Source organism: Piliocolobus tephrosceles, chromosome 8 (genome assembly GCF_002776525.5).
Source record: "Piliocolobus tephrosceles isolate RC106 chromosome 8, ASM277652v3, whole genome shotgun sequence".
Lineage (NCBI taxonomy): Eukaryota > Metazoa > Chordata > Mammalia > Primates > Cercopithecidae > Piliocolobus > Piliocolobus tephrosceles.
The window spans coordinates 43,292,875-43,308,022 of record NC_045441.1 but is presented as its reverse complement, the minus strand read 5'-3'; the positions used below and the strand labels follow the sequence as shown (position 1 = coordinate 43,308,022).

The 15,148-nt window shown below is 37.2% G+C and overlaps 1 pseudogene; it reads right to left on the bottom strand.

Moving 5' to 3' along the window:
- Nucleotides 1–1,755: 1,755 nt before the first annotated feature.
- LOC111555735 lies at nt 1,756–6,237 on the bottom strand (annotated as a pseudogene).
- Nucleotides 6,238–15,148: the final 8,911 nt, after the last annotated feature.

The following is a 15,148-nucleotide window of genomic DNA, read 5'->3' as shown; positions in this document are numbered from 1 at the left end:
CTACTCTTAAACATAACATACATACTTGGTGTACAGTCTAAAGTTACTTTATACCTATTTCTACCTTCCTTGAAAACAATTATCACTAAGGTTTCATAATACTAATACTTGTTTAGATTTACCAGTCTGCTTTATTTTTTAAGATTTTAAAAATTAAAAAAAAAATTGTTTTGTAGGTACATAGTAGGTGTATATATTTATGGGGTACTTGAGATACTTTGACAGGCATATAGTAAGCTGTAATTACATCTTGGAAAATGGGGTATCCATCCCCTCAAGCATTTATCCTTGGAATTGCAAACAATCCAATTATACTCTTTGAGTTATTTTTTTCTGAAAATCATCTATTTACTGTAATACATATAAGATAATCTTAAAATTGTAGTCTGAATTAAGATAACATTGACCAAAGAATTTTTTTCTTTACTACACGAAATATAACCTAGTGAAATTTATCTGTGCCACCTATTCTGAAAATTTTATCCATAATTTAGTGTTCTGGTTTTATTTTCACTAACAAAATGTTTACCCCCAAAAGCAGCAGTCATTTATAGTAATTCTGGTACCAACATCAAAGGAAAAAAATTGGCTTAAAAATGGTGCAAAAACCATCTTGGATTTTAGGACAACACATCACAGAAAAGAACATGAATACAAATTTGTAATATAAACACTCCAAAGAGTTTGTCAATACCCAAAGTATTTTTATTGGTTTTTTGGATATGTTTTTAAGGGCCACATAAAAATAGATACAAGGAAGAAATTAAATTGAAGTCCTAGATTTAAATGTTTGGTTTAAAGAATTTTCTGCAACAAATTTCATGTTTATGTAAGAAAAGTTATATAACACTAATGCAAATGTCATGAAGTATTTTCTACACTGTACTAAATGGATTCCCCAAGAGGGAAAAAATTAAAATATCTAAAATATATTAAGATTACAAGACCATCATAGATCTTTTGAACATGCATCTGTTTACAGAATTAACAGTATACAAAATGTTTATTTCATTATGGACCATAAAGAAATGAGTTGGTGACAACTATCCTTTGCACAATATTATCAACTCACTTTAGTCACAAGCATGTCCTTGGTATGTGTGTAAAAGAAACAGGTTCATTTATCCCTCATCGAATCATCCACAGGTTTACTTGGAAGTAAAAATGAAGGTACAGACATGTGAAATATGTCAAGTGTATTGTTTTCTTTCTTTCAAACAACATCCCAAACATGGCCTCAGTAGCCTGAAATTATAAAATACTTAACTATGCTTTTCGTTATCTTCACTGACTGCCAGAATGTAAATTAAGTTGTCCAAATTAGCACATCAAATAACAAAATCAGTCAAAAAGCAGACTGAAAAGCATTAAATGTTTTGTATCATATCATATCATATCATAGGTGAGTTTTTAAATCATTTAATTTCTATAGAAAAATTTTATTCACAATATAATGTGACAGAAATTGCCACAGGAATGATATACTGATTGCAGTAAGGTTGCATGCAGCAGCAGCTTTGTATTTTATAGCTATTTTTGTTTATAAAAACAAAATAAACCTCTCCAGTTATGCTTATCACACGGTCTTAGATTTATAATGTAAGTGAATAAGGAATACCATCTAGTTCAAAGAGAAAATGTCATTTTGAATGTGAATTATCTGTATGAAACATGAAATACACTACTGAACCCTGAAACATGCATGTCGAGATTTGCTTTTTGTCCAAATCCAGCCTGTTTGCAATCACTTCCTACTCATGTAATACCAAGAAGTTCTGTTTGTAATTATGGTTGTATCAGCTGAGGTTGCAATGGTGGCAGCAACTGAAGTGGTACCGTTGGTTCCACCAACTATCCTGGGTTTGAAGGTGGTGGAGGAGCCACAGTGTTTGTTGTTTCTATAATTTCTCCATTGTAAAAGAAAAACTGACACTGTTGAATGAATGTTTCAACAACAGGTTGATGAATCTTAGTAGTAGACAGAAATTCTCGATTTTCAACATCAGGTCTCATCAAGGTTGACGAAAAACATATGGATAAGTTGTCTGCTGTCATTAGGTTCATTTTATTTTGCTGACTAACCCTGTTTAGATGTGTTATCATGTATCTGAATTCATCATAGTTTACAGGATGAAATTTCTTAACAATTTCTGTAAGGCGTGAAGACGTACTGTTTTATCCAGGATTTTTGCTGCTTCCAATAGCTCTGGATGAAGAGAATATGGTATTAAAGGATCTGGCAGATCTGCAAAGAAAGCTGTAAGGGCTCCAGCTTTAGCATTTACTTTTATTTCCATTGACACTAGATTGATATTATGATCTTGATCAAACTGCTTTTGAATATTGTTTTGGTCAGTTTTGTTCCCGCTAACACGGTAGAGTCCTTCGGTACATAACCCTGTATCTTCAATAAATTGCGCACATTTCTCAACAAATACTGGTATGGGTTTCTCAGCTGTAACCAGATCCTGGAGGGGCATCCCAAAGTAATTACTTGCCCGATTTCTACGTGTTGGTGGATTGAAGTTCTTAGTTTTCTTTTTCTGCTTTTTATCTTCTTTCACTTTGTGTGTTTTCTTCTTCATCTTTTTGTCATCTAACACTTGGTCAGAATTGATTTCAGAATTATCAATACCACCTTTCCAACTTTCAACAGGAGAAAGAAGTGGATCTTCTTCACTTTCATGATGTCTTCCTTTTCTTTTTGTTTTAGAAGTGGTGAAAACCTCATCATCACTTGCATCTGAATGTGTTCTTCTATAACATGACTTGGCTTTACTAAACAAAGTTTTAGATTTATATTTGTATTTTGAAGGCCTCTGTTCCCCATGATTTTTTGAGGTTCTATCAGAAAATCCATTTTCTTCATGTCCTTGGGTGTTATTTACAAATGAGTTTTGAATTTTAATGCAATTTTGACTATCATCTGGGACAACATAAATCTCATCAGAATAGCCCTTCTGTTTGAAAATTTTATCAATGGGTTCCGCATAGTTATCTGAAGGATCCACATCTTCAGGATGTGCCAAAGGCACTCGGGAAGTCTGCTTTCTTGGATTTTTACCAATACCAGCTTTGCTTGTTTTTAAAAGGTTTGGATCCATTTTTTTTTTTTTTTTTCACATTTGTCTTAGGTACAACTGAAGTAGATTTAATAGGTGGAGGCACTTTGTGGTTGCGTTCATGGTCATGACAGTTTGGGGTACTATGAATAGGACGTTCATTTCCTTCCAAATCTAATATTTATCTGGAACAGTCAGTAGGTGTTGGAAGCAACTGTAAGTCATCCCCAGTTGGACTATAAGGAGGTGGTGCTTCTGTGTTATCATCTGAATCAGGGTAGTTGTTATAGGGAAAACAGTCTCTGGGAGATGGTAGAAAAACATCTTCACTTTGGTAGGTTGATTCCCTTGCGTTATCAGACAAATAAGAATTTTCTATCATATGTTTCTTCTCTAGAACATCACTAAAAAACAGAATAAAGATCTCAGTTTGCCGATGATACTGAGATAAAGAATACAATGCTGTAAATTTAGCAGTGATCTCAGTTGCAATGTGTTCCCCTTCAGTCGTTAACTCTTTGATAGCCTCATTTTCAAAAAAAATCTGCTTGGCTGTCAGTAACTGCCACCAGCTGTATAGGAATGGTGTCTTGAACTTCTGATAGAAATTCTCAAAACATTCCCATTGCTGTTTTCCGTTTTGCAGAGTAAACTAATATATATCCTTGAACTAGTTCATCTTTTCTTACTCCAATTGAAGAGTGGTATGATAATATTGTGATCTGTATTCACCTCCTTTTTTAATCAATGATTTTATCAAGCATTAGGGAATTATTCTGTCCAGCTTGAGCAGCACTGCAAGAATGAGAATCAAGGAAGGGTGAAAGAATAAGATCCACACTAAATGGATCATACATGGCACACATGACAATTCTCAAGTCAGCTTCTGATATGTCCTTATTGGCAGGAACTGAGCTCACCACATCCAAATTGTGTTTAACTGACTCCAGTACTCCTCTTACAGCTTGCTTTATTTGGGTTTCATTAAATTTATGAGCATATGTACCAGCAGGTACATCTACAAAAGGATATTGTAACTTGTTTGCCAACTGCTGCCGTTGGTGCCTGAGAATTGGTAGATTCTTATTAATGGAATGTCTCTTGATTAGCCAGAATTAATGTAAATGGAAAATTAGCCATTTATTTATCTTTTCTGATCTGATAAGCTTCAGTTCTTATTTTCCCAATAAATTACCCAATAAAACTCAATGACTCAATGGAATTAAATACACAGAAGCACCTATGTGGTTTAAAGGTGGCAGTCCATAACTGACTCAAAAAGTAAGGCGAACTGGCTGAAGATCAAGTTCATAAATTTTCCATCTAAGGCATACTCATCATCAGTAGACTGTGCTTTATCTCATTTGCTAGTTCTTGGGCAAGGTCGACCTTCCCTAAAATAAAAAGGTTAACTTTATCTACATTGGTACTATCGTGATATAATCTTAAGCGGCCATGATCCAAGTGTAAAAGACTACTAGCAAGTAACTGCTCCACTTTAATGTCTGTACAATTTCGACCACTAAGACATATTTCTTTAGTGGAATGATAAACAAATCCTATATGCTTAAGTAGAAGAGAGTCCCTATCAGGCGCAAGTTTCTGTAAAGCTTTATATCCAGGTTCTTCACTCAGAACCGTATGAATTTCACTCTTTTTATCTGAACTAGGTGTTGCATTAAGATCTAAATCATAAAAAAGTTTGGAACACTCAAAAAGCAATGATTGAAACTCTTCTTTGGCTTTTTCAACCATTTCTCACTGATGCCTACCTTATTGCTATCAGCCTCAGTGATATATTTGAAGGCTTCATCCTCCATAACAAAGCACATAACTTCCTCCCGTGGCTGTCCAGGTGAAATGAATTGAATTTTTTCCAAAGTCTTTTTGAATTTTTCCTTCATTTCTACCTTCCTCTTCTTGGATATTAGATGTTGTACATGGTTCTGATAGACTTTTTCAGCTTCTAAACTGCTCAGGAGGTCAAATGGAATCTGCCTATCGTTAATTTTGTCTGTATGGTCAGTTTCATCCAAAGGTGTTTATTCTAGCACCACAAAACATAACTGGAAATATGCTCTCTTTTCCATTAACTTCAAAGCTTCTGACCAATTCAAATGTTCAATCTCTTCCAGATTTGGCAAAAGAGTGTTAAAAGCTCTTGGTAAAGTATTTACCTACTCTTGTCTCCTTTTTCTTACATGTTCCTGTTTAAGTTGTTTTATATGTTTTGAGAATGCATTTCTGGCCTTTCTTGTTCCCTCTTAGTTGATGTATTCTTCATAATCAGGATGATTTTTTAATTTATTACTAACAGTTTTCCAAGTTGCATGATAATCTCTCACAGTCTGCACAAGTTTTTCAAACTTATCTGTTGCTCTGACAACAAGTTGTCTCTGTGTTTTATAAGCATCCAAATAGGGAATAATTTTAGGCTTGCTACGAGTTTTATCCAACATTTGCATCAGTGCAGTGAAACGTGTTTCAGTGTTGACATTAAATCCTGCTGATATTTCCACTGAAAGAAGTTTCTTTTTGTTTGAAGCAAATGCCTGAACTTCTCTAAGATAATGATCCACACATTCATCACATTTAGTTGCTGCTATTATTACAGGTATTTTTGATTTTGATAACTGGACAAAAAGGTTATTCACAAATTTAAGTTGATCATCAAACTTCCTATTGCATCCCTGACTTACATCAATGCGTAATAAAAATCCATCTACATTGAGCTTCCCTTCAGGCATTTGCTTCTGTTCAAAGTCTTGTTCTAAGCCTAGTTGATCAGTGCAAATGTACATTAGTTTTCCTGCTGACTGCAATTTAGATGCAGCTGCACGTTTTATATATGTTTGCAAATTCGTACTCCGATGAGACAAGAAAGCCTGGTCATCAATGAACTCTGTTAAATGACATGAATTTTGCATTCTACTCCGTCTTCACCATTTTATGTTATGTCACCCCAGTAGTACGAAAAGTGATCATTGTTTACTACTCGTCCTCCAAAGTCAACGGGGCTAAGCACAGAAGTATGCTCTGGATAATATTCATCTGCTTTTGAGCGTACAAATCTATTGCACAAACAAGACTTTCCAACTCCACAGTTACCTTTGTCTTTTTCAGTCCCAGAGAGTCCAACTACACTGATAGTATAGAATGGGGGACGAGGCTCTTTGTTTTTTTGCCATCATAACTCTCCTCTCATGTCTCTACATTCATAAAGGTAACCAGATATGCTTCTCATTCTGAAAATAAAATCATCTCAAAATACAGATCCCAAGTTTCAGAACTGTATTTGGTTCTTTCTGTTTCCCTCATTTCTGTGCAGAAACATCTTCAGGATCGTAGGGATCATCTTCCTAACAAGGTTGGTCTCCTCAGTCTCCTCCTCAACCTCAATGGCAGCGGCCCTGGCGGTGGCTGCAGGAGCCACATTCCCGGGGAGCGCTCCCGCCGCCGCCGCCGCCGCCGCCGCCGCCTCCTCCTCCTCCACTCTCTGCTAGCCTCTCTTCCCCGGCGCGCTCACCGAGCGGCGTGTCCCTTCAGCCACCTCCCCCTGCCCTCCCCGACACACACGCCCCGAAACCCTGAGCCCCACGACTCCCGCGACCTGCTCACCCACCCTCCCTTCCTACCTCCCCGCCACCAGCCGCGGCCCCGTCCCTCCCCCCTCTCCCAGCTCCTGCCACTGAGCCGGGCTCAGTAATGCAGGCCACTCGGGCTCCCTCGCGCCTACCTAAGTTATTTTTTAATGTACAATTAAAGTATTGTTGACTATAGTCGCTCTGTTGAGCTATCAAATATTGTCTTATTCATTCTAATTATACGTATATGTTTTGTATCCATTAACCATCCTTACTTCCCTCCTTCACCCCCCCCACTACTCTTCCCAGCCTCTGATAATCATCCTTCTACTCTCTATCTGCATGAGTTCAATTGCTTTGATATTTAGCACCCACAAATCAGTGAGAACATGCGAAACCTGTCTTTCCAAGTCTGCCTTATTTCACTTAACATAATGACCTCCAGTTCCACCTATGCTGTTGTAAATGACAAAATCTCATTCTTTTTATGTCTGCACAGTATCCTGCTGTGTACATGTACCACATTTTCTTTATCCATTTGTCTGTTGATGGACACTTAGGTTGCTTTCAAATCTCAACCACTGTGAACAGTGCTGCAATGAACAATAACGGAAGTACAGATAATCTCTTCCATACACCGTTTTCCTTCCTTTTGAGTGTACACCAAGCAGTGAGATTGCTGGGTCACATGGCAGCTCTATTTTGAGTATTTTGAGGAACCTCCAAACTGTTCTTCGTAGTGACTGTAATAATTTACATTCTCATCAACAGTGTCTGAGGTTTCCCTTTTTTCCACACCCTCATCAGCATTCGTTATTGAACATCTTTTGGATAAAAGCCATTTTAACTGGGGTGAGATGATATCTCATTGTAGTTTTGATTTGCATTTTTCTGATGATCACTGATGTTCATCTCCTTTTCATATGCCTGCTTCCATTTATATGTCTTCTTTTAAGGAATGTCTGTTCAGATCTTTTGCCTATTTTTAAATCAGATTATTATTTTTTTCCCTATAGGGTTGTTTGAGCTCCTTATATATTCTGGTTATAAATTTTTTGTCAGATGGGTAGTTTGCAAGTATTTCCTCCCCTTCTGTGGGTTGACTCTTCACTTTGTTGACATTTCCTTTGCTGTGCAGAAGCTTTTAAACTTGATGTGATCCCATCTATTCATTTTTGCTTTAGTTGTCTGTGCTTGTAGGATATTACTCAAGAAATTTTTGCCCAGGCCAATATCCTGGAGAATTTCTTCAGTGTTTTCTTGAAGTAATTTCATAGTTTGAGGTCTTAGATTTAACTCTTTCATCCATTTTGATTTGATTTTTTTTTGAATATGGTTAGATATATGAGTCAAGTTTCATTCTTCTGCATTTGGATATCCAGTTTTCCCAGCACCATGTATTGAAGAGACTGTCCTTTCCCCAATGTATGTTCTTGGCACCTTTGTCAAAAACAGTTCACTTGAGATGTGTGAATTTGTTTCTGGGTTATCTCTTCTGTTCCACTGATTTATGCTTCTGTTTTTATTCCAGTACCATGCTGTTTTGGTTACTGTAGCTCTGTAGCATAACTTGAAGTCAGGTGATGTGATTCCTCCTGTTTTGTTCTTTTCGCTTTGGCTATTCTGGATGTTTTGTGGTTCTACATAAATTTTAAGATTGCTCTATTTCTGTGAAGAATGTTATTGGTATTTTTATAGGGATGGCATTGAATTTGTAGATTGCTTTGAGTAGTATAGACATTTTAACAATATTGATTTTTCCAATCCATGAACGTGAAATACCTTTACATTTTTTGTGTCCTCTTCAATTTCTTTCATCAGTGCTTTGTAGTTTCGTTGCAGAGATCTTTCACTTCATTTTGATTCCTAGGTATTTAATTTTATTTGCTGTTATTTGTAAATGGAATTACTTTTTTGATTTCTTTTCTAGACTGTTCACTGTTGGAATATAGAAATGCTACTGATTTTTTGCATGTTGGTTTCTGTGGTATCAGTTCTAATGTCTTTTATTTTTCCAACTCTGGAACTTTTCTGAATTTGTTTATCAGTTATATACTTTTTTTGGAGTCTATAGGTTTTTCCAAATTCAGGTCATATCATCTGCAAACTAGGATAATTTGACTTCTTCCTTTCCAATTTAGATGCCCTTTATGTCCTTCTCTTGTCTGATTGCTCTAGCTAGGACTTCCAGTACTATGTTGGATAACAGTGGTGAAAGTGGGCATCAATATTGTGTTCCAGATCTTAGAGGAAAGGCTTTCAGTTTTTCCTCATTCAGTGTGATACTAGCTGTGGGTCTGTCATATAAGTCTTTTATTATGTTAAGGTATATTCTTTCTATGCCTGTTTTTTGAGGATTTTTATCATGAAGGGGTGTTGAATTTTGTCAATTGCAGCACCAATTAAAATGATCACATGGTTTTGTCCTTCATTCTATTGATATGATGTACGACATTGATTTATTTGCATATGTTAAAGTGTTCTTATATCTGTGGGATAAATCCCATGTAGTCATAATGAATATTCTTTCTAATGTATTGTTTGATTCAGTTAGCTAGTATTTTGCTAAGACTTTTTGCATCAATATTCAACAGAGATAGTGTCCTGTAGTTTTCTTTTTTTGATGTGTCTTTGTCTGGTTTTGGCCTCATACAAGGAGTTTGGAAGTATTTCCTCCTCCTCTACTTTTTAGAATAGTTTGAGTAGGAATGGTATTGGTTCTTTAAATGTTTGGTAGAATTCTGCTGTGAAGCCATCAGGTTCCCAGACTTTTCTTCACTGAGAGACTTTTTATTACAGCTTTGATCTCATTGCTTGTTAATGGTCTGTTTGGGTTTTGGATTTCTTTATGGTTTAACCTTGGTAGATTGTATATGTCTAGGAATATACCCATTTCCTCTAGATTTTCCAATTTGTTGGCATACAGTTGCTCATAATAGCTACTAATGATCCTTTGAATTTCTGTGGTATCAGTTCTAATGTCTTTATTTTTTTCAACTCCTATTTTATGTATTTGGCTTTGGTCTCTTTTTTTCTTAGTCTGGCTAAAGATTTGTCAATTTTATTTATTGTTTCAAAAAACTTAATTTTCATTTCATTGATCTCTTGTATTGTTTTCTTAATTTCAAATTTATTTATTTCTGTGCTGATCTTTATTATTTTTTCTACTACTAATTTTGGGTTTGGTTTGCTCTTGTCTTTCTAATTGTTTAAGATGCATTCTTAGGCTACTTATTTGAAGTTTTCTTTCTTTCTTGATGTAGGCTTTTACAGTTATAAATTTCCCTGTTTTTGCTGTATTCCATAGGTTTTGGCTTGCTGTGTTTCCTTATCATTTGTTTCAATAAAATTTTCAGTTTCCTTCTGATTTCTTCATTGACTCACTGATCATTTTGCGCCATACTGTTTAATTTCCATGTGTTTATATAGTTTCCAGAATTCCTGTTGTTATTGATTTCTAGTTTTATTCAACTGTGGTCAGAGAAGATGCATGATAGTATTTCAATTTTTTTGAATGTTTTAAGACTTGTTTTGTAACCTAACATATGGTCTATTCTTGAGAATGATCCATGTGTTGAGGAGAAGAATGTGTATTCTGTGGCCATTGGATGAAATCTTCTGTAAATATATATTAAGTTCATTTGTTCTATAGTACAGATTAAGTCTGATGTTTCTTTGTTGATTTTGTGTCTGGACTATTTGTCCAATGCTGAAAGTGCAGTGTTGAAGTCTGCAGCTTTTATTGTATTGAAGTCTATCTATCTCTTTAGCTCAATATTATTTGCTTTATATGCCTGGGTGCTCCAGTGTTGGGTGCATATATATTTACAACTGTTACATTCTGTTTCTGAATTGACTGATTTGTTATTATACAATAACCTTCTGTGTCTCTTATTATAGTTTTTGTCTTGAAATCTATTTTGTCCGACATAAGTATATATAGCTACTCCTTTCCTTTTTTTGCTTCCATTGTCACATAATATCTTTTTTCATCCTTTTATTTTCAGTCTATGTGTATCTTTATAGATGAGGTGTGTTTCTTATAGGCAACAGTCATGGGTCTTGCTATTGTGTTTATTCAACCACTGTATGTCTTTTGATTGGAAATTTTAGTCATTTTGCATTCAATATTATTATTAATCTGTAAGGACTTGCTTTTGCCATTTTGTTATTTGTTTTCTGGTTGTTTCGTTTTTTGTTCGTTCCCATCTTCCTTTTAGTGGAGTTGATTTTTGTTGGTGGTATGATTTAATTTTTTGCTTTTTATATTTTGTGTGCCCATTGTGTGTTTTTCAATTTGAGGCTACCATGAAGCTTGAAAAACTCTTATAACCCATTATTTGAAACTGATGACAACACTAATTGCATAAACAAGCAAACAAGCATAAATAAAACGAATAAAAATTCTACACTTCATCCACCCACTTTTTAACATTTTATGGTTTCTCTTTGTGTCTTATTGTACTGTCTACATCTTGAAAAGTTGTTGTAATTACTATTTTTGATTGATTCATCATTTAGTCTTTAAGATAAGAGTATTTTACACACCACAGTTAGAGTATTATTATATTCTGTGTTTTTGTGTGCTATTACCAGTGAGTTTTGTACCTCCAGATAATTTCTTATTGCTCGTTAAGGTCATTTTCTGATTGAAGAAATCCCTTTAGCATTTCTTGTAGGACAGGTCTAGTGTTAATAAAATCCCTCAGCTTTTTTTTTTAGTCTGGAAAGATCTTCATTTCTCCTTCAGGTTTGAAGGATTTTTTTTTTTTTTTTTTTTTTTTTTTTTTGCCAGATACTATTCTGGGGTAAAAAGTGTTTTTCCTTCAGCACTTTAAATATATCATGCCATTCTCTCCTGGCCTGTAAAATTTCGACGGAAAAGTCTGCTGCCAGAAGTGTTGAAGCTCAGTTGTACATTATTTGTTTCTTTTCTCTTGCTACTTTTGAGATCCATTCTTTATCCTTGATCTTTGAAGACTTTATTAAATGTCTTCAAGTAGTCTTTTTTGGGTTAAATCTGCTTGGTGTTCTACAACCTTCTCATACTTGAATATTGATATATTTCTCTAGGTTTGGGAAGTTCTCTATCATTATCCCCTTGAATAAACTTTCTGTCCCTATCTCTCTCTCTCTCTCTCTCCTCTTTAAAGTGAATAACTCTTAGATTTGCCCTTTTGAGGTCATTTTCTAGATCTTGTAAGCATGCTTCATTGTTTTTTTGTCTTCTCTGTGTATTTTCTTTTTTCTTTTGTCTTGTCTGTGTATTTTCAAGTAGCCTGTCTTTAAGCTCATTAATTCTTTCTTCTGCTTCATCAATTCTGGTAGTAAGGCACTCTGATGCATTCCTCAGTATGTCAGTTACATTTTTCAACTCCAGAATTTCTGCTCAATTTTTAAAAATAACTTTAATCTCTTTGCTAAGTTTGTCTGATAGAATTCTGAATTCCTCCTCTACGTTGTTTTGAATTTCTTTGAGTTTCATCAGCACCGCTATTTTGAATTTTCTGTCTCAAAGGTCACATATCTCTCTTTATTCAGGATTAATCCTTGGGGCTTTGTTTGGTTAATTTCGTAGGTCTTTTTTTTTTTTTTTTTCTTTTTTTCCTGCATGGTATTGATGCTTATAGATGTTAGTTGGTGCCAGGGCATCTAAGAGTTAGACCTTTATTGCTGTCTTCACTGTCTAGGCTTGTTTGTTTATCCCCACCCTTCTTGGGAAGGCTTTCCAGGTATTTAAAGAGACATGGGCCCCAAACCCAGTAACTCTGTGGTTCTTGCAGGCTCAGAGAGGTAGTACCTTGGTGGTCTTGGACAAGATCTCGAATAATTATCTGGGTTACCAGGCAGAAACTCTTGTTCTTTTCCCTTACCTTCTCCCAAACAAAGTATCTCTTCGCTAAGCCTCCTGGAACTGGGGGTGGAGGGACACAAGAACCCCTGTGGTCACTACCACTAGGACTGTGTTTACCTGAACAGCCAAGCACAGCATTGGGGCTCACCGAAGGTCCACTGTAACCACTACCTGGCTACCACCTAAGTTCACTCAAGGCCCTAGGGATCTATGATCAGCAGGTGGCAAAGCCAGCCAGGACTTTTTCTCCTTCAGAGCAGCAAGTTCCCCCAAGCCCTGGGTGGGTCTGGAGATGCTGTCTGGGAACCAGGAATGGAAGTAAAAAACCTTAGAAATCTATCTAGATTCTACTGTGGGCAAGCTGGCACCCACACAACAAGACAGTCTTTCTGACTCTTCTCTCCCTTTTCCATAGGCAGAAGAGCTTCTTTCTGTGGCCACCACTCCCACCGATCCATGAGGGATTCTGCCAGGCCACCACCATTGTTCACTTAAGGCCCAGGTTCTCTTCAGTCAGCTTGTGGTGAATGCTGCCAGACCTGGGACTCACCCTTCAGGGCCACCGGCTCCTGTTTGGCCCAAGGCAGGTCCAGAAATGTTGATCAACAGCCTTGGCCTGGACTCAGGGACCCCAAGAGCCTGCTTGGTGCTCTACCCCATTGTGGCTGAGCTGGTACCTAAGGTGCAAGACTGAGTTCCCTTCGTTTTCTCCCCTACTTTTCTCAAACAGAAAGAGTCTTTCACCATAGTCACCACAGCTGTGAATGTGCTGGGTCACCCCTGAAGCCAACAAGTCTCAGAGCCCTAGGCCCGTGGTGTATTACCTGGTATCACTGTTGGTTACTCAGGGCTGAGGGCGGAGGGGCTCTTCAGTCAGCAAGTGATGAATCCTGCCAGGTCTCTGCTGTGCCAGGGCAGCACTGAGTTCAAAGTAAGGTCCTCCAGTCACTGTGCTCTCCCTCTCCCAATACATAGATTTCTCCATACTGTGCAACACTCCCTTAGCCACCCTGGTTGGTGTCTCAGTAGGTCACATGCCCCTCCAGTCCACTGGCCCTGAGCCCCACTCAGCACTAGGACTTGCCTAGAAATTGCAGTCCTTGTGGCCTAGACTGCCCCTCAAGTTTACTTAGGGTCCCAGAGCACTCAGCCCATGGCGGTGAGGCTTGCTGGAACTCAAGCTCTGATCACTGGGATGGGTGATTCCTCTCTGGCTAGGGCTGGTCCAGCTGCTCCCTCCATGGGCAGATGACAGTTGAGTACAGCCTTGTTCTGCTTTCCACTGTGACAAGGCAGCAGCAAGTTCATTGCAAAACTTCACAATTATTGTGCTCTCCCTTCCCTAAGTGCATAGATTTTCCAGCAGGAGGGAAACAAGGGATGGAGAGCATCCGTGTGTGGAGGCTGTCTTTCCTGCCCTCTTCAATGTCCCTTTCTGTGATATGAAGTTAAAATCAGGTATTGAGATTGCTCACCTGATCTTTCATTCTTGTGATAGTGCTTTTTATGTGTAGTTAGTTGTTAAAATTTGTTGTTACTGTGGAGGAACGAATGGTGTAGGCCTCTGGTCCATCATCCTGCTCTGTCCCTCCCTTTCTGATTTCTTTGCATGCCATTACCTCTTGTATATCAGTCCATCCTAAGAATTGAGATCACTTAAGAATATCCTTTTCCTTAATAAACTACATATTTTAAAATTCCTTTAATAAATTAGGTCTGTTAGTAGAAACTCAGGTTTTGTTTGAAAATGTGTTTACTTTGCCCTCTTTCTGTCTTTTTTAAAATTATTATTATACTTTAAGTTCCAGGGTACATGTGCAGAATGCGCAGGTTTGTTACATAGGTATACATATGCCATGTTGGTTGGTTGCACCCATTAACTCGTCATTTACATTAGGTATTTCTTCTAATGCTATCCCTCCCCCTGCCCCCCCAACCCACGACAGGCCCCCATGTATGATGTTCCCTGCCCTGTGTCCAAGTGTTCTCATTGTTTGGTTTTCTGTCCTTGTGATAGTTTGCTCAGAATGATGGTTTCCAGCTTCAACCATGTCCCTGCAAAGGACATGAACTCATCCTTTTAATGGCTGCATGGTATTCCATGGTGTATATGTGCCACATTTTCTTAATCCAGTCTATCATTGATGGACATTTGGGTTGGTTCCAAGTTTTTGCTACTGTGAATAGTGCCGCAATAAACATACATGTACATGTGTCTTTATAGTAGCATGATTTATAATCCTTTGGGTATATACCCAGCAATGGGATGGCTGGGTCAAATGATATTTCTAGTTCTAGATCCTTGAGGAATTGCCACACTGTCATCTACAATGGTTGAACTCGTTTACATTCCCACCAACAGTGTAAAAGCATTCCTGTTTCTCCACATCCTCTCCAGCATCTGTTGTTCCCTGACTTTTTAATGATCACCATTCTAACTGGTGTGAGATGATATCTCATTGTGGTTTTGATTTGCATTTCTCTGATGACCAGTGATGTTGAGCATTTTTTCATGTGTCTGTTAGCTGTATAAATGTCTTCTTTTGAGAAGTGTCTGCTCATACCCTTTGCCCACTCTTTGATGGGGTTTTTTCTTGTAAATTTGTTTAAGTTCTTTGTAGATTCTGGATATTAGCCCTTTGTCAGAT